This window comes from Kryptolebias marmoratus, linkage group LG23, assembly GCF_001649575.2.
Source record: "Kryptolebias marmoratus isolate JLee-2015 linkage group LG23, ASM164957v2, whole genome shotgun sequence".
Lineage (NCBI taxonomy): Eukaryota > Metazoa > Chordata > Actinopteri > Cyprinodontiformes > Rivulidae > Kryptolebias > Kryptolebias marmoratus.
Genome location: NC_051452.1, coordinates 11176056 through 11193975, shown reverse-complemented (window position 1 = coordinate 11193975; position 17920 = coordinate 11176056).

The following is a 17920-nucleotide window of genomic DNA, read 5'->3' as shown; positions in this document are numbered from 1 at the left end:
GGGCGGGGCAAGAAAGAATTTACCCTTCCCCCCAGGCTGTGACACCACTTCTTCACTTCATTCACTCTTTTTTTCGAGGGGATTAGCGGAGAAACGGCCCAGCAATCTACATGTTACAGCTAAACAACATCCACATCTTTGGTTCTGATCCACTCCACACGTTTTCATGGGAGGCAGCAGTTACATTAAAAAATTAAATAAAAAATCTTGGTTCAGAATCACTAAAAAAAAACAACAACATCAAAACACGATTGAACCTGCATGCATCATTTTCCAATTTAGGAAAAGCGTAAGAAAAATTAACACAGAACAAAATCGAAGCAGAGTCTCCAGCTGAACGTCTGAGAGATTACACACCCTGGATTTGGACGGAGTGGGGGTGAAAGGATAGTGAGGAGGAAGAGGAGGAGGAGGAGGAGGGGATATATGATGCAGTCGGAAAAAAAAAGGGAGAGAGAGAGGAGAGCTGCTCCGGTCTCATTAAGGCGAAACAGAGGGGCAGGGTTTCTCTGAACGGGCCTACATATTTAATGTGCCTGCCTGGTGGTAGCTGATACTGTGGATGTAATCCCTACCTGGTGTGTGTGTGTGTGTGTGGGGGGGGTCAGGAGCAACAAAACATCCAACTCCTGCAGCGGTTGGACCTCTGCTTCTTCCAAGGATTGAGCATTTTTAACTTGCAACGTCTGGAAAAACTCGGTTTGAAGAGTTGGTCGTGGAGGAACTCAACCCTGTCCGGCACCTCGGAGAGCAGATCCGTTTGGACTGTTTTTGATTCGTTCTGACCAGACTGACGGGCTAACGGCTAGTCCGAATCCACCTCGAACCAGAGTCCCTTTCAAATGCTTCCCAAGAAGCCTGTAAATTGCAGTAGAGTTTTCGCGGCGGCGGTGCAAAATGAAAAACTGTCTGTCAGCCGGTCGGTCTGGTCGCGGTCATTCAGCCGTCGTAACTTTTGCGCCTCGGTGGATCTTAAAGTACGCTTTAAAAGGCTGCAGGGGAACGGCCCGGAAAAGGGTACATTTTATCCGTGTTTTGAATTTCCAGCACCTAAATGTGAGCGAATAGAAAAAGGGAGGGTGAGACTTCTCGGCCCAAATCGGCAGAGTGTTTCGGAAACTGAAAATACTTTAATTTTGGCGTCTGCCAATGGTAATCCTGGCTGTATTATAAAAAGCCGTCGTTTTAGTTTGCTTGTCCGTGTTGCGTAAAGAATGCCTGCACACATCTGTATTCCCTCATGCTGCTAACAGATCCCACCTGTGCGTCTGTGCCTGCATTTCCTTTCAACGAGCACCTCTTGGCAAATAAAAGGCCCATTTGTGAAGCAAAGCAAACTTTCACGTCAGCATTCAATGGTGGGAGGAAGTCAGTCTTAAAAAAGGCCGATTGCCATTAGAGTCTATTATTCCCCCGCAGCCTCCTCCTTTTGTGCCGAAGTCGTGTTCCTACAGGCGGTCGTCAGTTCAAAGTCGGCAGCCAGCTGTTCCCTGCTCGCTAATGGCCAGGGGCGCTGGTGGCCGGGTCAAAGTTCAAAGCCACGGGAAGTGAGAGGGGGTCTGATGTTCGCTCCGGCTCGCAAAACTGCACACGTTCAGCGCGAACACGCAGGTGGTGCTACCGCCGAGCGATCTCCAGGACGCTTCCCCTAAAAACTGGAAGAGTGGGAATTTGCTCCGCAGAAGCCAGCTGTGTGTTTGGCGAGCAGACGAGCTGTTGTCTCGTCTGCTGGCATCTGTGTGTGTGTGTGTGTTCGCACTCGTGTGAGGGAATCCGAGCTCTATTATCTGGCATTATAGTCTGGGTTTTACCGAAGCTCCATCTGTCACTGCAGGACAGAGGCTTGACGTGCGCTCGCACCGGGCCAAACAACAACTGGGTCACGGGGGTTAACAGAGGTCTGGAATGTGTGTGTGTGCTGTATGAGTGAGTCCATCCCCACACTGAAAGCTTCAATCACAGCCAATGAAGACATGTCAGCAGCCAGTCACACGTTAAAATATTGCTGCCGTCCACAAGATTTTACGGGCCGCTTTCCGAAGCCGCAGCGGCGGTTTCGTTTCAGCTCGATGTTCTATTACACGCCGGCGTCCGAGGACGTTGGTGCGCAAATGCTTTCACCCCGTGATCTCGATCGCGCCCGTCATTTAACCCCAAGGTTTCCTGAACGTTCGTTAGTTTTCGCCTGGTCTTTACTGACAGACAGCGACAGAAGACGGAACTTCGTTGGCAGAGGGAGCAAACAAGCTTGTGTGTCAGAGCAGAGAGTTTTAGCGAAGGGTTCACCTGGGACCTTGACCTTTGACCCCATGAACCTTGAACCACAGACAGACAGATAAACGCTACTGAAAAAAACATCCCCTCCTTGGTGGATTTTTGAGATTTGCAAATCGCCGCACTCTGTCCCCAGCTTCTCTCAGAATTGGGGTTGTGTGATTAAAATAAATAAATAATTAAATTTTAAAAAAAGGCCAAGTCTCTTTACGGTGAGAAAGAGAAAACAATGACCTCAGGCTTGACGATCGCTGGCACTGAGCCACCGATTCACTGAATAGATGTTGGCATCATCATCTCGGTGAAACAACGCACGACTGTCTCTCCGCCGACAGCCTGCGCCACCGTCACAACAAACACGTAATCCTTTGAGCCGCCGGAGTGAAATAGTTTTTTTTTTTCTTTTTAGACCAAACACAAGCCGATTAACGGATTTTAAATGATCTGGTCTCACAAAAAAGGGGACTTCCTTTTTTTTTTAAAAATTGCAAGTCACCGAACGGTGAAGGTTTTGCCTGTGTTTATGTGTCGGTTAGCAAAATATCTCGTGACCCACAGGGCAGATTTGAACCAAACTCACAGGAATTATAAATGGATGCGCATCTACCACGGATTACCTTTCAGAGTCAAGCCAATTCAAGATGGCCGCCGCACCCAGGTGATCTCAGAAAACACAGAACTGGCCACAGTTCGGTCAGTTTCACAGATACAGAGCTCAAACTCATTCACGGTGCATCCTGGGACATCCCCTGGGATTGGCCTTAACGTTATTTTCGAGGTTTAACCAAAAGGGCTCCAACTCCATCATTTCTGGAACGCTGGCACGCAAGGTTGGCGGGTGATGTGCATTCCTTCAACAAACAGGTTTGCTGTCAAAGGAAGAAAAAGGGTGGGTTTGCATTTCTTTGTGAGGCTTAAGCGGCGGCCTCAGTGGTGGATTTTGTGCTCCAGCTCCCAACCACAAACCCCTTTAACAACGCCTGCATGGGTTTAAAATTAAACACAAATAAATAAAAATATAAACTGAATCTAAAATGGATTCAAGAATTAAAGCGGAAACTGAAAACGGAGTACGACGTGCACTTCTTTCGTTTTACACTTCTGCAACAAGAAGAGAGAAGTGTCAAATGTCTAAAAATAATTAAAAAAAAGAGGTTTGCAAAAAGCTACGAATCCAACAATGATTAAAGCGGAGCTCTGTGGAAAGATGATGAACAAATATTTGCCTGAGCTGCTGAAGGTAGCTTTTTGGACGACCTCATTTTGGAGAAATATAGTTTAATGAGCTAACAGGCTAGCTAGCCACAGCTAATTCATAACTAACTAAAGTGGACTACTGTGGCTTTAAAATAACGCCAAACTCCACTTCTCCAAGCTGAGGCTGGTCAGGAGACATCTACAACAAGTAAAGCGACGTTTGCTTTACGACTATTTATTATGTATGCAGTTTTTTTTTAGAAGGCTGATACTTTATACTTTTTCTCCACCCAAAAGGCCACAAGCCTTGGCAGCAGTCAACATCTACCTGCCCCGCGGGCAGAAACCCTCCAAACCTGCAATCTCTCCTGCTAACTTCTACCTCCAGGACGATGCCGGGCTACAAAGCAAATGCTTTGCAATTCTGTGGTTTTAAAAAGGCAGACCCGCCTCTTTTCCTCTTTCTCTGTCATTACAGTAGAAAAAAACAAACAAAAAAAAAGCAAGACGGTAATAGCTCAGCTGAGAGGAAAACCAACCTTTTTTTTAAATAGCTGCCTCTGGCTAAAGCTACCAGCTATTACGCTGCACAGAACAAAGAACATGAAAGTAGAGGGGAGGATTAAAAAAAAAATGGAAATGACATACAAAGGAGGACCGAGAGGGAGGCAGCCAGTAAGCAAATAACCCGAGAGGGCTGCGTTTCCACTTGTCCTGGAAGAAAACCAACATCTGCAAGAAAAAAAAGCACTCGCACCGCTAACGCTATGTTTATCCATGGGGACGTCTCACCCACGACGCAGACTACACTGACGGCAGATTAGTTTTTAAATATTACACTTTGTTCGTTCATGCGGCTCGGTTTGATGACGGGTTTGATGAAAACCAAAAATGTTCAAGGTAAATCCAGCCCATGTTTCACAGATAATGTTTTCGTTTTAACGCCATCTTATTCTGTTTAGCGTTAAGAGTCAAAGCGTTTAATCAGGAAACCAATCCTGGTTTGGGTTAAATGTTGCACCAAGGGAGTCCTGATTTGAAAACAAATAATATATGATAATTATTCTACATTCAACCAATTTGTTGTGCTTACATCTTGTTTCGCTGACCTTAGCAAGCACAAAAACAGCTGCAAGTCAGTCAGTTGTAGAGATATTGAGCTAAAACTTGGTGTGGTAGTAGCTGCGAGGCATGTTCAAAACATACTCTGAGCTCTAACAGATCACACGGTTTGGTTTTAAAACCTTGGCATGCAAGGTGATGATGGGCAATACGCAGAGATCTTGGTCTATCCGTAAGGTGACGACTCTCACCGTCCTGTCTGCCAGGAGAGCAAACGCCACCAAACCAAATGCATCTCGCTGTGCGCAGACCTTTAAAAACCTCACCCCGGGGGCCCAAGAAAAGCAGAGCGAAATCTCCTCGGATTATTAAAACAAAATAAGTAAATAAACACTGCAGCTCGCGGGTTTGCCAATATTCCTAACCAGAGGAAAACAAATAAAGCAGAATAAATCAGCCGAGGACCTCGAGGCGGAGGGGACAGGAGGAGCAGGAGGTGTTGACACTCGAACCCACGGGAGGAGGAAACACGCGGCGTTGATGAGATGAATGTGATTAACATGCTGTCAGCACGCTCCTCACCAAACTGCACTGGGAGGGGGGGGGGGCTCACATTACCCGACCCTTAGAGGGGAAAACGCACCAACGACCACTCCAAGTTTTGGAAGCGAGTCATCTGCGAGGGGCGCTCAGGTTGGGCGAAGTTTCTGGAGCGAGCAGAGGAGACCTGAATGCGTTTCAAAGTGCATCAGTGCTTTCAAGACGCACAAACGATAAGGGTAAAAGCCAGGGATTTATGTTAAATGTGGAAAGTTGAACATTTTAAAATGTTTATTCTCGTCTCTGGCTTCTTTACAAGCCAGAAAACGCATCAGGTTCCAAAACAGAGTCTGGAAACGTGAACGGGGTGAGGAGGCTGGCGGGATTAAGCTCAGTCCACGTCCCGCAGTTCTGAGGTGTACAGGGAAATAGAAAACACCTGTCCGGATTCCCAGCGATACACGTGCAATCCTTTCCCAGCCGGGCAGGCGGAGGGGGGGGAGCAGAAAAGCAAAGTCTACCTGTTCTCATCTTCAGCTGCAGCCACAGCCTGGTGATGTCGTTGCACAGTTGAGACATTTGGTTTAAAGCCATCGCTTCGCAGCTGCGTACATGCCCCCCCGGCTCCCTCACACACACACACAGTCAGCTAAAACCGACTCGCGCACAGCAGCTCCCGCTTTCTGTCAGAAAACATCCCGGTGGAAGTTGAGGCAGTCCATTCCGCCGCGGCCGAGCGCTCCGGCTGCTCGCTGAGCTGTCACTGCACTGCACAGCCGCCTCCCCCCTCCACCACACACATACACACACACACACACATCCAGTGTGTGCCAGCCAGGGGGAGGGCGGAGAGCCAGACGGTCCGCCTCTGGTTTCACATATCACGCTTCTTTCACCGACGGACCGCATTGGAGTCTGACAAAGCTGGCAAAACTGAGCATAACAGCAGATAAATAATGAGTTCTTTACTGGTTTATAATAGTACATAATAGAAATATATACTTTTTCTTCAAAATGCAACAAATAGATTCCAATTCTTCTAAAAAAACACCTTAAAAATAGCAAAAAATAAATAAAAACTGTCAAATGCTTTCCTTTCTAAAACTCAAACCAACGGCTAGAACTCAAGGGAAGTGATGCCTCCTACTTTGTTTTCTTCTGTTTCTCTCACACTCTTTTGCGCACACACACACACACACACAGCCAAAGAAGACAGCAGGGGGACCCAGTGTGCCACACACAACTAATATTTTAAAATCAGAAACAAAACCAAAATGTGACGCCTGCTTTCACACACACCAAGAGGAACAGCTGCGCCTTTCTGCTTCAGGTTTATATCAGATCCTCTTAGGTGGGGTTCTGTGGAAAGGCTACGCGAAACTAATATCTTACCTGTTGTAGGTAGTTCTTTGAACGACCAATTCTGACCAGACTGACGAGCTAACGGCTGATGATGTAACAAATATGAGTCCAAATAACCACAGAATCCAACGTAAATAATGATATAAGGTGAAACTAATGGTATTTAAAGGTTCATAAAACAGCGTTTACATGAACTGCTACAACATTCTTCAGATTGGAGTTGTTTTAAAATATCAGAAACCTTCTCAAACTAGCCGTTAGCTCACCAGTCTGATCCAAATCGAGCTCTATTTTTTCCCCATTCGAAGAACTGTCTCTTAAAAAAAGTCTGAAGTGTCGCTTTATGTAACCCGTGGATCACTTTCTTTTAAAACTACAAAGAAAACATTCCACACAGGCTCTTCTGATAAGATAAAACAAAACATTAAAAAGGTGGTAGAAGCTTTTATCTCCATTTCTTTTGCTGTAAAAATATATTTTCCCCTATTTCTTTTTCGTTTGACACCTAAAAAATAGGATGATTTCAGACCTGATCATCTTCCGTCCTCCTCTATGACTACATGTGCACACATATGACTGCCACGCAAGCTGCAGCACCAGATTTTATCAGTCATTTTTATAAATCTGCACAACATCCGAGCAGTAATTATGCTCCAAATCGGACAAATTAAGCACACATCACGGACACATTTCTTAAACTGAGAGAAACAGGACGCATCTAATCCTGTCGGAACAAAAATAGAAAGGTTTTATCATCGGAGCTTGTCTTCTGTGTCGGGCCTTTCAAATGTTTTTCTTTTTATTTTTGGTTGATGTTGTCCAGAAATAGCAGGAGAGTTAGATTAGACACAAGATAGAAGATAGTGTCTATGTAAGATTAAGGCTTTTGCTTGGCCTAGATTTAAAGATGAATCTCTTGATTATGAAGAAATAAACAAATTTGGGGGAGTTTAAACCAACAAGGCTTGAAAATAGGCTTCTTTAATAAGAATAATAATCATCTATAAAGATTCTTTTATTTGTTACACATATTAAAAGCTGTTTCAGCTGTTAGCTAGCGTCAGATTTAGGTGATAGAGCACACTGGCTGTGGGACAGGAAAAGGCTGAGGGTTATTTTTTTTAATGGCTCACTTCCTTATTCCGGTGATTTATCCTTCAGCTGCAACAGCTGTTTCACCCTCGGACCACAGATTTACACAGAATAAATAGTCACTAGTTAGCTGGGGGCTTTTTGTCTCATTTTGTTTGGTCTAAACATTTGATCAACAACCTTAAACTGAACTCTTTTTTTTTATATATATGCTCACGGCTGGTAAAAATAACTCGTTTACTTCTTGTTTTCATGTCAGGCAACCAGTTCAGACTTTACACGGACTGTCAAAAGTTTAGATCAAGGAGATTAAAACAAGCAGCACACTGTTGTCCCCTGTCGCTGAGGGTCAATAATGTTTGATTCCAAGAACTAAAGCCTGAAGAGAGACCCTCAAACAGGCTGCGTGCGCTCCTGCAACTGAAACTAAGTTTAGAGAAAGTTTTTTTCCACAAGGGATGAAGTCTTACATTACATCTTTGCCAATAAAGATTTGTTAGGAGAATAGATTTACCTTGTTGTAGTGATAATTCACTGTACAAGTTTTTATTTATGCTTAAAAGTATAGTTTCCTCAAATAAATGGGGTGGCTAGCTTACCTATATGTATATATATGGCAGTGGCCATGTTGGCTTTTGATGTGGCAACCCAATTTCCGCTAGAGACCGTACTTATGTCTAGATGCAGCCACACTCCAAAATGGAAGTCAGTACGTCACTTATTTTTTCAGATACCCAGCTCACAAGACGAGCCGGAGGGATGGCAGGAGCGATGGACGTATTTCTGAGTCCCCTCTTTGCGTTGCGATGGGGTACAGTAACTACAACATGCTCATGGTTTATCATTCAAAAGTCTAAATCAGTGATTCCCAAACTTTTCCGCTTATGACCCACAAAGTAACAGTTTCAGAGGCTTGTGACCCATAATATGACTGGCTTAAGTATTCAAATCTTATCATAACCTTATTTAAAAAAGGGCATAATGAGAATATAAAACAACCTGAGCTACAATTCTATTTTCAATCATTTGTGATAACTTTTTTAAATTTATTTTTTAATATTTTTGTAAAAATTACCAGATTTTTTTAACATTTAACTTGGTTTCTGGAGATTATCTGGGGACCCTTCACTTGATGTTTTATGACCCAAAGAGGGGTCCCGACCCCAGCTTTAGGAACCACTGGTCTAAACTGTCCCTAAAGGAACTTGTCCCCGTTTGTCACGACTTGTCCTCTCCTCTGCTAACTATTTCCACTTGTTAGCGTCTCTCCTACTTTCTTTGTGTTTACCCAAACTAAACCTTAAAAGAAACAGTTTGTATAATTTTAACCTTCTGTGGAAACGTTATGAACTCGTATTTTAACTCTTCGAACAACCAAATGTTGGGGAAATAGCTTAGTTCTGACCCGGCTGACGAGCTAATGGGTAGCCCGACCGGTGCTGTCTTAACAGTTTTAATTTCAAAAAGTTTCACAGGATTTCATCCAGCTGCTGTTTTCTGAACTGCAAAAGTACAAAAAGGTATCAAAGGCTAGCTAAAGGCTAAAAGTGGTAATCGCGAAAAGATAATGGTAGCAAAATGCTAGCTAAAAGTACCATAAGGGTAGCTTAAAGTAGCTAAACTGACACCATTTCCTGATTTATGTTTTGAACTCAAAGTGTTTGTCTGATAAACATTCAGTTGTTGTATTCGATTCAATGACATTCCTTTGAGTACAAATAGCGTCTCACAGCTAAAAATTACCAAGACAAAAAAGTCCCTGTCGCCATCCCCGTCCCCCTGCACTGCCCCGTCCTGCCAACGTTCCTTACTTTCGTTTCTTAAAGTTGGTGACCCTGGTGTGACTGTTTACAAAATGGTGCCCAAGCATGAGCCACAATGGGGAGTTTTTCCAATGCAGAGTCATTAATATTTTATAATTCTCCGTCTCAAAAGCTTCAAAATGAGACTCATTCTGTACCAGAGGTCGTTCTGGCTCATTTAGTCTTTGAAACAAAAGTTGTTTTAAGACAGCAGCAATCTGCTTTAATTGACCCTGAGTTGTCTTGGCCTCGCTCAGACCAGCCATTAGCTTGCCAGTCTAGTTCAAAGAGTTATATACAGTACATCACGTTAGATAATAATCCTTCAGAACCCAGACTCCAAAGAGCTAAAGTATTGCTTTAATAGCCAAAATTACCTATGAAGGAAATGGCTTTCGCACGTCACATCTTTCTGTTTCTCTTGTCAGTGAGAGAAATCTGCGCTGAAAAGTGACTCACTAAAAGGTTTTGCTCACTTCAAAAACATAAACATTTGCTTTTCTTTGAAAAGCACACTTTCGTCTGACCAAAGCCACATTTGTTTTATGTTAAAGGCAACATCTGTGCTACAGTTTCAGCTACTTTTATGTAAAACACTCAACTGGTGAAACAATTAGAGGCGGCATGTCCCCCTCCGTCAAACAGAAAAGCCTTGGGATTTTTTTTTAATCTCAACCAAATTTTCAGCACATATTTGTGCGTGTACATGGGATGTGATGCAGACTTCCGTGTGTCGATACGGACGCTTATTTTTGACGTGCTGCAGACCGCAGGTAGAACCTGCAGCTGAACTCTGAGAATAGTTCTGCGTCTGCAAAAAAAAAAAAAGAAGAAGAAGAAGAAGAAGAAATAGCTGATTCCTTCCACTTGCCGATCAAACGCTATTGGCATGAAGGAAGCGTAAACAGGAAGACACCAATTGAGAAATGACTCACGGGCTTAAACAGGAACCAGCGACTTAAGCAGCAGAACAAAAAGGTGTCAATACAAGTGAACTTTACCTCAAGAGTCAACATCAGTCCGTACTTATTTGCTCTTTGTTTGCTTTTATAAATTATACCACAAATAAGTCCTTTAACACCAGTTACACTCTCCATTCATCCATCCATTATTTATCTGCCGCTTGTTCTGGAGTAAGCTTGAGCAGGGAGGCTCAGACATCTCTCTCCACAGGAGGATTCCAAGGGGTTCCCAGGCCAGCCAAGAGATTGTTCTCTCCAGCGTGTCCTGGGTCTTCCCCGGGGTCTCCTCCTGGTTGGACGTGCCCAGAACACCTCCCTAGGAAGGCAACCAGGTGGCATCTTTACCAGATGCTCAAACCACCTCAACTGGCTCCTCTCCATGTGGAGGAGCAGCGGCTCTACTCCAAGTCCCTCCTGGATAACTGAGCTCCTCACCCTGTCTGTAAGGGAGAGCTCAGCCCAGCTTCGAAGGTGCTGATCCGCTTCACACTCGGCTGCGAACCGCTCCGGTGAGAGCTGGAGATCACGGCATGATGACGCCAACGGGACCACACCATCTGCAAACAGCAGAGACAGACTCCTGAGGCCACCGAACCGCACCCCCTCAGGCCCCCTGGCTGCACCAATTCTGCCAGCAATGCGAACCAGACTCTCATACCGTTTGTATAGGGACCGAATGACCCGTAATAACGAACCCCCCAATTCCAAACTCACGGAGCAACCCCCCATAGGGTACCCAAGGGAACACTGTCGAAACTTTTCTACGTCTGGTCCGTCCTCCATAAAGTCACACAGACTTGACAGAAAGCAGCCTAAATGTCTGCTGTTAAAGATATTTATGTCCGCCTTACAGAAACATCAGCCGTTTAAAAACACACAAAGAGACACTGATGAAACCGACTCTCTCTACAGAGAGAGAAAAAAACTACAAGTTGACATTCTATAATGTAAGAAGATATTCAGTTTGAGTTGAAGTTCATGTGACAATTTGGTCTTTTTACATCCAACTCCAACATATTTCTAAAAATATCCCCCTCTTTCTGAGGAACACGCGGAGCTCAAATAGAAAATCAGCGTCACAGTCCTCTAATGCAATTACACAAAAAACCGTTTTGCTTCACAAACTTCGTTATTGTCACCTTCGTCTTTTATGGGTTACAAAAATCTAAAGTGTTGGAACATTTCAACGTTGCGACATGAAGTTAGCAGGAAAAAAAAAAACGAGGGCGAGAAAAGAAGCGAATCCGCGATAAACTTGATTTAATCAAATCAGCAGCTCGAAACGAAAATATAAGAGAGGGGAGGGGAGGGGGGAAGCAAGAAATTAGAATGATTCTAAGAAATGGGAAATAAATCTCTAAAACCATGAGACTATCATGAAAGAGGAAGGTCAGCCATCAAAGGGGAAAAAAACACAATTCTGTTGAAACTGACGATTTAGGGAAACACCACAGGAAGGCACAAGGTCGACAGCTGACTAATCAATGATTAAATTAATAAATAACATTTTGATGGCGCCACATATACATAATTTTTTGGGTAATACAGCACACCTTTCCATTTTGTCAGTCTTGATGCCAGTTTGAGTTTACAAAGAGGCTAAACTTGTTTCAGGCAGCGTAGATCAATTATTGAACCAACAGACATTTTTGGATCAACTCTCTTATCACAAACCAGTAAAGATTGGAAATGGGGAAAAAAAACACCCAAATCTGGATTGACCCAAACATCAGTCCATTGCTTCGTATTTCCCCAACCAAAGAAAACCTAACATAACCGAGCTGGCAACTAATTTCTAACCCAGGCTGTGTAATCTACCATATCTTAGCAAGGAAAGATAGTCTTAGACTTCCATTCAGCCATGTAGGATTTTCCGCTAAGCTGGAGTTTGGTTGATGAGGGTCAAGGAGGGAAGCCTAGACGTCCCTCTCCCAATGGAGAATACCCAAACCATCCCCAGGCCAGAGAGGATATATAATCCCTCCAGAAAGTAATTGGTCAGATGTCCACACCATCTCAGTTGACTCCTTTTGATGTGGAGGAGAAGCAGGTCTCCTCTGAGCTCCTCACTTTATCTACAGAGGAACCAGTGAGTTCTTTACCAAAACAAACCTCATCACTGTGGACAAAGACCCCAACCGATAGTTCCATTTGAGAGTTTTGTTGCTAATTTAATGTGTTATAAGTCGAAGTATTCCAAAGCAGCAGGCCGGATGCATGATTGGATATGATTGGACGCCCTCCCCAAGCTGGGTCGACGTGTTTACCATACGCCAACCCAGCTTGGGTTTTTAATGAACGCGTTTATGGATTATGGACGCTCCTCGTCAGAATCCCAATTGTTCAAGTCTCCTAAACAGTTTGTGGGGTGATGCAGCAGCCCTAACAAGGCAAACAGGATCAAGGACAAAAAAAAATGTCTTTGTGCCATAGATGGGTGGTGTTACTAAAAATACACACGCCGTGTCTAAAAACAGACCGAAGCTCAGCGGGAACAGACCAAAAATAGACCTCAACCCTGTCCGACGAATAACAACTAACGCTTGCTTCACTTCACCTCCGCAACTCGAGATAATCTGGAGTTTGATCAAGTCTGATCGACAGTGGCGAAATACCGACTTGAATGCAAACACACACCTCTTCTCCTCCAGTGACACACACACAGTCTGCCAGGATATAATGCCAACTTGTACTGAACCACCTTGGGTAAATAAGGATGTAGTAGTAAACTCTAATACAAGTGTCTCATTTAGGTTTTCATGCACATAATAAAGTCCGAACTTCATATTTTGTGTATAAAGGAGAGGAAAAAATTGGCCAGATAAAGAAAAATGATCATATTACCCGTTTGAGGAGCATTTTTAACTTTAAGGGTAACTCCAAAGAACAGAAAGTGAAGTTTATCCGTAGTGACCCAACTGGTATTTGCATAAACATGAAGGACAAGGTCAATAAACAAAAATGTATTAATATTTTATTTTAACTGTGCGCCCTCCTGAGAAGAAGACAGAAACCAGAAAATCCAACTTGTGTGCTAAAAGGCTTACTGAGGCAAACAAATGGGAGGTTTTTGTTTGTAGATGCTCTACAGGAGCTTTAAAAAACACCAACAAAGCTGCTCGAGCTGGTTTTAATGTAACTGACGGCAACTAAAAATGTGAATTATCGAAAAAATATGGACCTAAAATGTCTCTGGGCCTGCAGTAATTTGCAGAAAGGAACTGTGACAGAATGAAAGCAAAAATAAAAATTAAAAAAAGACGCAGGTTTTAGTCACATTTAGATTCAGCTCACAGAGCAGAGTGTCCTGCCTTTCACGTCTCCATTTCACACCTCCGCAAAAACTCACGGTGCAGCAGCTGGCAGCAGCTGGCATATCTGTAGTAGCTCTCCATCTCCTCCACGGAGATGCGGGCGCACCTCTCCTCGTCGCTCCCCCGTCCGACCAAGCGGTCCTGCGCGCCATCCCCCCCCAGTCCTTCCATCCTCGCTCGCCTCAGGCACAGATCAGAAAAGATCACCTGCCTCGTCCCGCTCGCTCTGTCGCAGCCCAAACCCTCCCTTCTCCCGCGCACTCACAAACACACCTGAGTGACTACTCCGCTCCCGTTTCCTCCCACCGCTCCCGTTTACCGTGAAACTCAACATCTCTGTGTTACAGGAGTGAAGTCTCCTCCTCTCAAACATCCCTGAGAATCAGAAATAAATTGGTGGCGAACAGGCGACAAATCCGAGGTTAATCTTGATGCAGATTAATGCTAAATGAAAAGCTTGAAAGTAACGTTAGGCGCAATCTTATTCGACATTGCGAGATGTATGTGTTGTGAACGACTCTCAGCTACCACTACACCAAATTTTAGCTCAATATCTGTAAAATTCACAGAGTTATGGTCGTTTTTGTGTCAGCTAAGGTCACTTATCTGCGGTGGCTACCTTGAATCTCGTCTCCGTTAGTTGTAGATGTTCATCCAGGGATAAAAGGTTTATTTAGATCCATCCTCTGTTATTAAAATATTTTTGCTAATTCTTCAAACAAACTAACATACAGACACGAGCAAACGCAACACTGGGCACCAATTTACAAGTTGACCGAACTATCAAGACATTTGGACAATAAGACATTTTCTGTCATTAGGAGAATTAACTCTTTAAAGCAGCCCTTTCCTTTTATTTTCTTAAGAACTCAATATGTTAGCTTTTACAGTGTAGTCCAACAAAAAGTCTTTGATTTGTTCCTTAATTAAATCATCATGCTTTATAAATACGCAATGGTTTGCGTTTGAGAGATTCAGCGCTTGTTTTGCCGGAAAAGATCCAATTTCTTTTTTCCAGAGGCAAAGGTGAACTTGCAGTATCACCCTCTTTGTTTGACGAGAAAGCGCAACGTCAGCCTCCCCGTAAATGTCTACAGACCAACCGGGATGAGTTCACAAACCCCGTCCGGTTTCGTTTGAACAACCTCACGTGCGCAAATATTGAACAGGCTGTGCGGCCGGCGTTCAAATTTTCTGCCAAGTCATCCACTCTGTGCGGAAAAACAAAACAAAACAAACAAACAAACGAATACTGTTGAACTTTGCGTTTGCCTGTTTACCTGTCAGCCATCTTTTTCTGCTGGCAGACATGGTGATCAGTTGCGGCTCTGAAACTGGGCTGCTGAGCTCAGACAAGTCTGTGGTGAAAAAGAGAAAAATCCACCCTCCTAAAAATGTTAGAGTTTTATGTATCAGGATGCCACGAAACCGAGATTTCCTGGGCTCCGGAACTATTCAAACTGGTCTACAGAGGAGCTCGTGGTCAACTCAGAGACTGCAAGGTGCCCAAGTCTTGTGGCTGCAAAACATGACCCCTCCACTGCCGTGCTTGACAGTTGGTATGATGAGTTTGTGCTGAATTGACGTGTTAAATACGGGTTTTCACTCAGCATGCTGCTGCATCCTGACCAGACAGCTCTACTTTGGTCTCTTTAGGTCCAAAAGTCTCGGATTTCCTTCAAACCGAAGTTGTGCCGCCGTGTTGCTTTCAGAGAGAAAATGCTTTTTTGCAGCCCTTCCAAACAACTCATACTCATACCCATACCTTTAATCGTGCTAACCAAGGTCTGTGGAGTCTGAAGTTGAGCTTTTGGTCCTTTGCAGGTTCTCGGACCATTGCGCGGTGAATTCACTCCTGGGCAGACTGGGAGCTGTCCTAAATGTTGTAAAGAAAATCTCTCTCTCTCTGTAGAATGACAAACTCCTGATTGTTCGGAAATGACCTTTAACCCTGGGCAACAACAGCTGCTTTTTTAAGGTCATTGCCGATGTCTTTTCGTCTTGGCATTGTGTTAGACACACACCTATAAGCTTCAGAGCAGCAAACTGCAGCGTACACACTGACGATGATCAGTTAATCAATCTGTTTTGTACATGTGAGGTCAGATTTGAACTGTTTCAGACTTGACATGTAAAACTGTATGGTGTGCAAAACCCATTTTCCCTGCCACGGTTGTAACACTCACACCAAACTTTATTCCCAATAATCATTCAGGTTAGAAACGCCAACTAACATCCATACGCTGTAGAAGTACGGAACCCTCTGGTCCAGTTCCACGTCACGCAAACTACAAAAGGCGAACTGGAATGAGCGGTAGACCAAGAAGCGAGGCTTCTCTCTTCTGATTTAATAATGGAGGGATGAAACCCATGCGGGGAATCTCCCTCTGATGGCAGGAAATCCTGCCCTATCATCCTGTCACGTCCATTTCCAAAACAAAAACATCAGCTCCAGGAAGCTGCAAACATCACAGTCCTATGAACCAGCATAGGAGAAAACAAAACTGAAGCCAGCTTTACACTAACCTCTCCTCCAGCTCGGTGCACGGCTTTGTCTGGTCAGCAGACCGATCGATTCACACAGACTGACCATCAGCTGAGAGAAGGACTCCTGGCTGTTCCGGTGTAACTCCAAAAGAGACATTGTCCCGTTACATTATTATATTTTTTTTACCTCACGCAGGGTTTATCAACGGGACCTTTTCCTGCAGGTTTGCAGCCCCTTTCCTCTCTGTTCCTCAGCTGCGAGTGCCGACTCATGTTGCCTCGTTTTGTGGCTTTATCTCAGGAAGAGATGGGTGGAGGGTGGGCTGTGACATCAATCCCAAACGGCTTATCTTGATAAACGTGCGAAGGAATGCATGTCGCCCTCCGCCTCGAGTTTGAAACTAAGAGGAAACGGAGAAATGACGGAGCTGCAGCCATTCTGGCCAAACATTGTAAATGACATTGTATGGACAACTCTACAAGTGCTTATGTCCTATATCACATCAGATTTAAGATCAATATCTATAAAACTGACTGTCTGATTGAATGGGGTTGACTTGACTTGAGTTTTATTCAAATCCATCCAGTGATTCATGAGGAATTTTGGTGTTTTTGGACACAGTGCCACTTTCAGACAATCCAAGGATTTGTAATCGTTTAATTGATTTTTAGACATTAAGGGTTCGACTTATTCCAAGAACTTTGGGGCTCAGACAATAAGAGCATCTGACTGTGGCACTTCAGATTTTTGGGGATTACAGGTAACGAATAAATAAAATACAAAAATAAAGCTTCTTTTGACCTCCTATGATTATCTGTTTCACCTAATAAATCATATATGATATATGTTAAATGATATAATATATAATATGCTATATGATATGATATAATATATGATAAGGGACAATTCAATATAATATGATAAGATATGATATGATGAGGTATGATACAATGCTATATGGTATGTTATAAAACAATACAATAGGTTATAAGGTACAATACATTTCAATAGACTATGTTACAAAACAGTATGACATGATGTGATAAATTATGATAAAATACAATATGATAGGATGCAATATGACATACTTTATTATCTCTTTGTTTTGGACTTTGTGTTGTTCCAATAGATGCCTTCATTAAAAACCTATTAAAGCAATTGTACAATACAAACCGCACCCTGATAGTTAGTCTTGTCTCATATAATTTTAAAGACATTAATTGTGTCCTGGTGAATCAGACTGCTGGTAAAAATAAAGTAAAGGTGGCTACTAAAAAGATACCATTTTCAGCCAATCAGAAACCGAACCATATCCCAGGCAACAGAATTTAACTTGAAAAACAAACACAAGCCCAAAGGACAAGCTCACCTCTGATCGTCGGCAGCACCTCCACCGCCTCCTCCACGTCCTCTACCGCAGACGGCTGCTGTCCCATCCCTGCCTCTGGGCACAGAATCTCAGCAGGCTCCGCTCTTCACGAGGCACGCCGCCGCAGCCTGTGGCGCAGCACAAACAAACCGACTGCGACCGAGTCGAGGTTCTTGAGTGGCGCTTCAAGGGGAAAACCACACACCGAAGACGCTACGAGAAGCAAAAACTGATGCTTTATTTGGTCAGCTGCCTGCAGAGAGGGAGGAGAGGAAGGAAGCGCCGAAGATACTTCTGCAATTGCATAACAGTTAACATCATTACCGGCATTAACTTGATCTGTTCATTAACTGAGCTGGGCTCCATTTTATCTTAGTTATTGGACAACTTAGGTGTTAATTTGTCAACATATATAGTATCTTAAAACTATAAGGACAACTCTACAATGAAAATACCTG